The following is a 10545-nucleotide window of genomic DNA, read 5'->3' as shown; positions in this document are numbered from 1 at the left end:
AAATGATGTCCTCATATGAGGACAGTCGGTTTATCTTTGCATTTAAATATTTTCTTTGCTATTTGGGATCAGAATGTCCCAAATACTATCCATTCATTTGAATCAGGTGTGTTGGAGCAGGGAGACATCTAAAACATGCAGGGCATGGGGTCCCCCAGACCGAGGTTGGGAAAAACTGCTGTAGGACACAATAAAGACACCATTGGCTAAAAAATTATAAACCAGTCTATTTCAAACAGTAAACATTAGGGTATAAGTAATATATACATTCCGGAAGGAATGACGTAATGACTTTGACAATGAATTTGTCGATTTTTCTCTTGTCTTCTGCAACGTCATCATCAATGACGACTTTCAGATTGCTCCTCAGTTTGAAGAACCGATCACGTGACATTGTGTTACTAATGGCAGGGATTTGCAGAGCATGCGACCAGAACATCCTTGTTTGTGGGTAATGCACGCAAGACATCAAGATTGCTGCTCCAAAAAAGTGATACATCTCATCAACCAAAGTGTTGAGAGATCTCCCACTGTTAGCCAGTGACATAGCATTTGTGCAGTCGACAAGGAGTTTCATCACCTCTGAGTTAATATACTGCTCCACATTATCCAGTGGCTGCCAATCTGCTCGCTCATCTTTCAGTTCATCATCTTCACCCTGAAACTGGACTAAGTTTGGGGTAAAAGGAGCAGACTTCCAGTGATCTCCACGTCCAGCATTTCTAGGTTCTGCCCTGGGCTCTCCATGTCTTAGCTCATCCTCGTCCAGTTCTAATGATACAAAAAAATACATTTTACGTGTAACGTTCTCAACCTATTAAAGTGCTACAGAGTAAAAACACAAGTTCTGGCTCACCATCATTCTCAACATGCTGTCGTTTACGCCCACATTTGTGCACTTGTGGATGTTGTGGCCCACTCTCATTTTTGCTGGCACTATCTTCACTGATGTGATCAGCTTCTGCTGCATCAGGCGGAATGAATAATCTTCATTGGAATCATCTTCTGGTGAATAAGGTGGTGAATAATCTTCATCGGAATCATCTTCTGGTGAATCAGGTGGTGAATAATCATCTTCGGAATCATCAGGTTGTTGTCTAAAAGGCATGAGGTCAAAATCATGTGGAGTGTATTGGTCCACAGCAGGATCATTCTCTTCACCATCTGATAGATCTTCAACCTCAGAGTTGTCTGCAATTGCCATGAGCAATTGTTCTGCTTTTGACAATGAAAGTTTCCCTGTAATGATAAAATGATTAGAATTGAAGCAGGATTTTGCAGTCTGGTGCCAGAGGAACCATCTCCAGCTCAATGTGGGGAAGACCAAGGAGCTTGTGGTGGACTTTCGGAGGCAAAAGCATTTGCCTTGTAAACCGGTGAACATCCAGGGAACAGACACTGAAATTTTAAAATCTTACAAGTACCTCGGTGTTCATCTGAACGGCAAACTGGACTTGGTTTCAATTTCACTGCTTTTTACAAGAAAGAACGGAGCAGACTCTTTCTACTCAGGAGACTCCAGTCTTTTGGAGTGGAGGGGGCTCTCCTGAAGTCCTTCCTTGACTCTGTGGTGGCATCAGCCATCTTCTATGGAACAGTCTGTTGGAGCAGTGGCATCTCAGCACTGATAGGAAGAAACTGAACAAACTGATGAAGAAGGCCAGCTCTGTCCTGGGCTGCCCTCTGGACTCTGTGAAGGTGGTGGGGACAGGAGGATGATGGCCAAGCTTTCACCTTTGTTGGACAACTTGTCCCATCCCTTACAGGAGTTTCCATCACCCCTGTGCAGCTCATTCATTGACAGAATGCTTCAGTCGCGGTGTCTCACCGAGAGATACAGCAGGCCTTTCCTTCCTGCAGCAGTCAGACTCTTCAATCAGCACCGCTCCCAGCAAACTCGGTCTAAATGATCACACTGTGCAATAATCCAGATGTGCAATATGTAACACATTAATCGATTTGCAATTTTTGGACTTAGTTGTATTGTTGTCCATTTGTTAGGCTCTTATTTTATTCTAATGCCCTTTATCTCACTACATCTCACCCACGACTGCAGACCTGGACATGGTACCAACACCATCATCAAGTTTGCGGACCACACCACAGTGATTGGCCTCATCACAAACAACGATGAGTCGGCCTATGGAGAGGAGGTGGATCGCTTGGCTACATGGTGCGACGGCACCACAAAGACCAAGGAGCTCATTGTGGACTTCAGGAAGAATGCTGACACTTATCTACCCATCCACATCAATTGTGCTTTAAATTCCTGGGGATCCACGTCTCACAGGACTTAACCTGGACAACCAACTGCTCCTCTTCTTCCTGAGGACTCTGAGGAAAAACCACCTCTCTCCAGAGATCGTGGTGAACTTCTATCGCTGCACCATCGAAAGCATCCTGACCAACTGCATTACAGTTTGGTACGAGAACTGCTCCTGCTGACCGGAAGGCACTGCAGAAGGTGGTGAAAACTGCCCAACGGAGCCCCACTTCCTCAACAACCTCATCAACCAAAATGTCAACCAAAGTGTCTAGCAACTCTGACAGTTCTGGTCACTCATATTACAGAAAAGATATGGGGAAGAATCCGGATTCTTGAAGAATATTGAACCCTTGAGAATCCGATAATGTTCCCCGATAATGTTGGACGTTTAACAGGCCCACAAATGGTGTGTTTGAGTGTTTTGAGCCCTCTGTCCCCTGGCCAGCCTAGGAGGAGGTTGTAATGCAATAAGAACATGATAACATACAGTAGGTAGAATAAACAGGATTATAAATGCAAACCTAGAATTGAACCCACCATCTCCACCATAGTCAACAATGGCCCCTTCATTTATTTCTTGTGGCATGGAGGGAGTTCACAATGCTCTTTTTTTTATCCGTCTCCATCTCTGGATCAGCTACAGAGGTGCGGAAAAATACTTTGTCTCTGCTGACAATGCCAAAACCTATGTCAACACATGTCATGCTTCCTTATCATTTGTGTCTGTTTTAATGTCATCTACATTAAGTGGCCTCATCATGATGTTTTTGGTATTATGTGCTTATATTTTATTTTGCAGTGTTGCTTATTCCACATACACTGCCTGGCCAAAAAAACCCACCTTGATTTAACTAGGTCTAGGTCTAGGTCTAGGTTCAGCAACATTATGTGCCCAAAGAATGAGGTCAGCTGACTACCTGAATATACTGAATGACCAGATTATTCCAATACTACTTGAATGACCAGATTATTCCGTCAATGGATTTTTTCTTCCCTGATGGCACAGGCATATTCCAAGATGACAATGCCAGGATTCATCGGGCTCACATTGTGAAAGAGTGGTTCAGGGAGCATGATACATCATTTTCACACATGGATTGGCCACCACAGAGTCCAGACCTTAACCCTATTGAGAATCTTTGGGATGTGCTGGAGAAGGCTTTGCGCAGTGGTCCGACTCTCCCATCATCAATCAATCATCATCAATCATCAATCATCATCATCATCATCATCATCATCATCATCATCATCATCAATGATCAATCATCAATGAATCAATCAACAAAATATTAGAGTGTGTGACGTTTTTTTGTAGGTGGCGACTTTTTTTTTGGCCAGGCAGTGTATATCTTTTTCTTTTCTTTTTTTTTTAAACCATTTTTACCTTACCCAATATGGGCTATCTTAGTATAGTTAGATATTTAGTTGTAATTATGCCTATCCTTACATAACTCAAATTCTGTGGGAGTGCCTCTTATCCTCTTATCGTACCTCTATCTATCTATTACAGTCTTCTAATTTGCTGCCATGTGGCATGAGGGGGTACCATCTTTGTTTTCAAGACAATTTTATTTGCATAGCCCAATATCACATATAATGTCTCAAAGGGCTTTACAGACCCACAACATCAGGAAGATGAAGAAAACCCCCAAGAAAATCTTAATGTATAAGGAAAAAAGGAAGAAACCTCGGGAGAAGCAATTCCCTCTCCATGAATGGCTGGGTGTGCAATAGGAACTTTAAGTGGGATTAAACAGAGGTACAAAAAAAGGCATTCAAGGAAATAGCATGCAATAGAGATGAGGGAGAGAGAGAGAAAATACGATAAAGCCCAATACAGTGCAGTCCTATTATTTGGAGTCTCTCTCTTGGGGCAGCTCCATATGAATTTTATTTTGTGGGTAAGGGACCAAAATGGCCTTTTTGATAGTAAAGGTTGCTGACCCCTGTTCAAGACAGATTCTTGAGTGCATAACCTAATCCTCAATTAGTCCTGATTGAGGACTAATTGAGGATTAGTCAATTCTGGCTTTCCGGGCCTTATGATCTCCTGAGTTGCCACAAAACTAGCAGCAGTAGTTGAGTTTGGACACTTGGACACTTAAAAGTATGTTTGCTCTGCTCAGCTTTCCTCAGCAGTTTCGAAATAGCTCTTTTTCTTCAATCTCCTGCTTGGTATTTTCAGCAACGGCTTTGTGTTTGTTCTGGAAATGTCTTTCAACAGTAAATTTTTCGTTGTTTGCTAATTTCTCACCACATATTAAGCCTACAGGTAAACCCGAATTGTTAGTAGTAAAGCAAATTAATCTGTTCACGCGGAAATTAACTTAGTCAGAAACTCAAGATTAGCCGCCTGCAGGCGGCAGGGAGAGGCGCCGATGTTTGACGCATATTTTAGTTGACAAAATATTAAACACTTTTTTTTATTTCAGTGTCACATTTTCAACTCGATCTCCAAAATAAGAGGTTTTGTCCATTATTTATTTCTGTATTCTAATTTTTTTTTCATATCTACAGGGAGCCACTGCAGAGGGGCTGAAGAGCTGCATGCGGCTCCAGAGCCGTGGGTTGCCGACCCCTGGTCTAGAAGGAGTGAGGTCTTGATGTGGCAGAGGATGAATCAAACAACAGTGAAAACAAACGAAACCAGACACTTCTTGTTATGATATAACAAGGTTTATTAAACTCACAATAATAACTTATAGTCACAACCACGAATATAATAAACAGAAATTATCGGAACAAATCAAAGGAATTATTGACAAGGGAATTCAATAGGTAAGCTTCAGTGTGTGGGTGTGTGTGTGCGTTACCCAATGTGGCTGTGCCTGTACAGAAAGTGGCTGAGTATCTGACACAACCCACAAGGGTGGAGTCCTGAATTGCATAAGGGGGTTAAACCAAAATGGCGGATTAAGTCCCAGGTCAAAGAGGAAGAGAGAGGGAGAGAGAGAGAGAGAGAAAGAAGGACATGCAGCATTAAGAGTCAATGCTGATAAGCACATTGATAGGCTCACTAGCAGAAAACTTAAAGAACACAGTAGCACTAGTCATAGAAAACACAGGATCCCATACAATGTATCTATCCAGATCTAGATTACATTACGATCATTTAGCAGTCGCTTTTATCCAAAGTGACTTACGTTACATTACCACCCATTACAGAGGGGGGGAACAGTTGGGGGTTCAGTGCTCAGGGGCACCTCGGCAGGGACTCGAACCGGCAACCCTCCGGTTCCCGCAGAGGCAGTAGCCTGCCTCTGATCTGCCCAGATGCCAAGCCTTACTCCGTTTTGTGATTCACTGTAGAGTCGGTCCGTGTGGCGATGTGTTGGTGAGCTCTGCTCCAAGTCTTGGGTCCTGGGTGTGAAGGAATTGGAGGGTTGTAAAAGAGAGTAAAGTGTAAAAGAGGAGAACCACTTGCTTCTTGATCCACAATTTGAGTCACGGTCACACAAAAAGATGAAAGCAAACAGAGGTGCTGTGTTCACTGGCACGGAAGTCTTTATCTTTCGGCCAGGAGAAAATGTTTACGTCTCCTTTCTGCAGCCTGAAGTCCGCGGTAGAGAAAGAAATCACAGCTGCCACGGCTTTATATAACCTGGATGACGTCACAGGCATGGGTTAACGTTTGACCAATGCAGCAACAGGGGAGTCAGTGGCAACTTCACACCAAGGTGTGAACAGGGACGAATCGCTACAATTCTGGGCATTGTAGTCTTTTTCCTGTCTGTGAACAAAGGAACCACATGGCCAAGGCTTTTATGGCCTTAATAGGCCCTGACCCTGTCCTCAGGCTGTTCTATGTAGGCCCAACATCTCATCTTATCTCATCTCGTATTCTTCTGTGATGGTGCGTCCTGATGGAGGCTCAGTCATTGCGATCCTAAGAACGTCCCTCACACCGACATCTTCCACAGTACTTATCAGCCTGCAGTTTGTAGCTAGTGAGCAACAGACTTTCAAAATAATAATAATAAAAATTTAAAAAACTGCATTAATGGGTGATAACATAATTGTCGGCGTAAATGCATTAACGTGATAATAAAGCATTAACTTGCCGAGCCCTAAAATAACACATCATTTAAATCCCATGGTTGTGTTTTATTAATCCTGATTACATTTCTTTGATTGTCATATATGTTTTATGGAAATTTCCAACCTAAGTACAAAGTTGAAAATTAAAAATGTTTTATCTGTTTATATATTGACCTCTTGTAGTCCACCTGCAGTACCTTCATGACCCATCAGAAGCCGCAGCCCCCACTTTGGGAAACATTTGGCATAAATTTAGGAAAAACTTCAAACTCGTAAATGTATTTCCCTGTTCCTCACAACCACCTTCCCTCCATCATATTTGAATTCCTCCTTCTCTATTTGGCATTATAAAGGTATAAGGGCAATGGTTCCTTGATTAATTCTCAGATTGCAGTTTTAACAGCTTTTCCATTATGTCACTGCAACTTTAACAATTTTCAGAACTTCCCTTCCCGTGTGACACAACGGCTCCCACGCTATACAAAGATGCATCACATGCAAGCTGGATGGGTAGGGATGGGTTCTAATGTGTCAGCCGTTTATTGTAGACACTGTGGAGTCCTTTCGCTTCCTGGGATCCATCATCTCCCAGGAACTCAAGAAGGAGCTCTACATCGGCTCCCTCACCAAAAAAACTCAGCACAGGATGTTCTTCCTGTGCCATCTGAAGAAGTTCAACGTGCCATAGACAAAGATGGTCTACTACTTTGCCATCATTGAGTCCATCCTCACTTCCTCCATCACCATCTGGTTTGCTGCAGCCACTGCCAAGGACAAGGGCAGGCTGCATATCATCCACTGCGCAGAGAAGGTGATCGGCTGCAGCCTGCCGTCCCTCCAGGATCTGTACGCCTCTTGCCTTAGACCCCCTGACCCATTCAGATACGTTTTTATAAATAACGGTGTATATTTTTTATTTAGATTTAGTCTTTGTTGTTTTTTGCGCTCTCATCTTGTTGATTGCAAACAACAACAACTGATTGCAAACAACAACAACTACCAAAGCAAATTCCTTGTAAGTGGAAACCTACTTGGCAATAGAGCTCTTCTGATTCTTCTGACTTCATGGTTGACAACATAATTGATAACTCTTATATATAATCTTCTGATGTTGCCCCTATGAGGGACCCTCTGTCCTGTACACTAAGCCTCTTTGAGACCGTCTCACTTGCCAGTTTTACTAAATTAGTTGCCCCCTCCAAGCCCACTACCTGCTTACTTGGTCCTCTCCGTGCTAAAATCATAAAGGATCAATGTCCGGTGCTCGGGGCCTCTTTTTTGAAATTATAAATATGTCGCTCTCTCCAGGGGTTTGCCTTTGCTTTTAAAACGGCTGTCATTGAACCCCTTCTAAAGGAGCCCACCTTACACCCAGACATCCTTAATAACTATAGACTCTCTAAAATTCTCAAGCTTATTCGAGCTGCACCAATCTGGGTCTCGGCCCCTACATAGCACAGAAACCGCTTTAACAAAGTTCTCAAACGGCCTACTTCTCACTTCTGATTCTGATGCTATTTCAGTTCTAATTCTCCTCGATCTAAGTACAGCCTTCGACACTGTGGAATTTTTGGAATTCATTTTGTTTCATTAAAATGTACCAATTCACCTTGCTACCCTGTGAATTTTGGAGTTCTTCAAGGTTCTGTGCTGGCCCCATGACTATTTTATATCTATATGCTCCCTCTCGATAAACATAATTAGTCAGTTTGGCATACTTTGGCATCACTTCCGGTTCCGGCGCTGTGCAAGCGGCAGCCAGCAACAGCTACTCTCTCTCTTTCTAGTATTTAGCTGTTTTTCTATTAATGTTATGTGTTTTTTGTTACCTAATCAGTTAAGTTAGGGTTGACTAGTGATTCCCTAACATCACATCACAATGCTGTGGATAGTGGTCTCCGTTTTCCTCATTTTTGGGACACTTCTCCTCAACCGCATTGCACCGGAAAAGCCTGAAGGAGTTGAGAAGGAAGTACAGGGGATGTAAGGCTGGGATGAAACAACGAGAGAAGAAACGGAGATACAAACTGTATCTCCCTTCGATCACCATGGGGAACGTGAGATTGCTAGCTAACAAGATGGCGAGCTAACGGTTTTGGTGAGGACTGAGCGGGTGTATCGTAAGAGCAGTGTTTTGTGTTTCACAGACACATAGCTCCACAAGGACTTCCAGACTCCAACGTGAATCTCGACGGCTTCCAGACTGTTCGGGCGGACATGTTTCACCGAGAGAGTGGCAAGAGAAAAGGTGGGGGACAAATGGTGTAATCCCGGTCATGTGAAAGAATGTTTGTGTAGCCCGGACATTGAAAAGCTCGCCCTCATCGCGATATCTGGGGACTTCAATTACGTCTCTCTGGCAGCGACACTGCCCACGTTCAAGCAGTTTTTGGATTGTCCAACCAGAAACAACAAAACACTGGCCCTGCTGTATGCGTACTTCTAATGCGTAATGTATGCCAATGTTAAGGGGGCATACAGTTTTGTGGCCCTTCCTCTACAGGGTCATAACCTGATCCACCTGATCCACATATACACACGCCTACACACACACACAGACACATTCACCCACACATAGGTACTCTGATTGAATCCGCCATTTTGGCTGTAAACCATAGCCCCAAGGACTCCGCCCTCGGGAGTGTGTCAGATACTTTATCTCCATACTCACATGCTCACACCCATTATCTACATATGTAAGAGCTGTATCCACCATCTTGGTTTAATCTAGTTTCCATTCACGACCTCCCATTTGTGGGTGTGTCAATCAAGTTGAGTCATACATCTGCCTGCATGCTCATACACACACACACACTCAAACTTACCTATTGAATCCCTTGTGATTGAATCCCTTATCATTTGAATCTTCTTTTATTGTTTGTATTATTCTGGTCCACTGGTAAATCTTATCATATTATAACAGAGGTGTCTGGTTTTCTTTGTTTTGAATGTTGTTTGATCCAACGTCTGCCACGTCAAGTCCTCACTCCTTTCAGACTGATTTCAAGTGCATAAACTAATCCTTAATTGTTCCCATTTAATTAATTTGATCCCGGACTTTTAATTTTATTAAAGTTATTATTATTATTATTTAATTTTATTTGATAGGGATATTTGATTAAAAAGATATTTTTCCTACTTTAAAATGACACAGTTTAATTATTTATTACTTTTTTATTGTGTAAAATAATGTCAGCTCAAAATTGTCTGCGAGCCATATGCTGTCATTGAAAGAGCCGTACTTGGTTCGCAAGCCATGGGTTCCTGACCCCTATGATAGACCATTAAAAATTTGGTCGATTGGTCTTGGAACACAGATGATGCAAATGTGATCCCATATGGTAAGCAAGAGAATCCCTATGTGTGGTAATTGACGGGAGTTTCTGAGATTCCTCATTCACATGCCTCTGAACATATGCTTGATTTAAATAAGTTTTGCATTTATTCCCCCAATTAATCCACCAAAGAGATCTCCACTGATCACCTCTCCTAGGTCCAGCCCGCAACCACCACCTACTCCCTTCCTCATTCTTGGACTCTTCCTTCACAGTATGGCATCACAGTATGGCAAACGCGTACTATGTCTCCTTGATTTGTATTCGGACAGCTTTTCCAATCTGTAAACACAATATAGACTACGTGCAAAATAATGATAGAAATAATGATAATGAAAAATAGATGTTTAAATCTACACTGTAACTGTTTTTTCTCTGCCCCAGGCTACACAATTACTGGTCCGGTTACTTACTAACACAATGTCTACCATATTGCGAACTCATATTGCCATCTTTGGAACCCCACCCAACTCACGCCGATTTAACACTGTGGGGAAAAAAAGGGTTTATTTTTTACCTCTCTGCTTCCTAGACGCCGCCTGCTTTTGCGACACACTGCTAAGTTCTATCCAAAATCTCAACCATTTCTTTCCTATTTCACAGATCTACAGGCTATGCCAGACCAATGACCGGAATCCTGAACCACAAACTGTTTCTTTGTCGCAGGCGGGCTAGAATAGGGGTGTGTGAAGGTGGGGTGGGGGGTAGATCGGGTCTTTGGGTGGGATTTCTTCCCTTATTCCTCTCTCCCTCTTCTTTTCTCTTTTTTTTCCCACCACAGCCCAATATGTGATCTGTGGCTGCCTGCACTGCTGTTTGTTGTCATCCACAACTCTGCGTCCACACTACTGTGTCATTTCCACACAACCTTGGGCAGCCGTGGCTTTCTGCATCAACCTTGGGCCA

This window comes from Genypterus blacodes, unplaced genomic scaffold, assembly GCF_046128005.1.
Source record: "Genypterus blacodes isolate CSIRO-AG114 ecotype Tasmania unplaced genomic scaffold, CSIRO-AGI_Gbla_v1 ptg000019l_1, whole genome shotgun sequence".
NCBI classification, from domain to species: Eukaryota; Metazoa; Chordata; class Actinopteri; order Ophidiiformes; family Ophidiidae; genus Genypterus; species Genypterus blacodes.
This window is presented reverse-complemented; position numbering follows the sequence as displayed.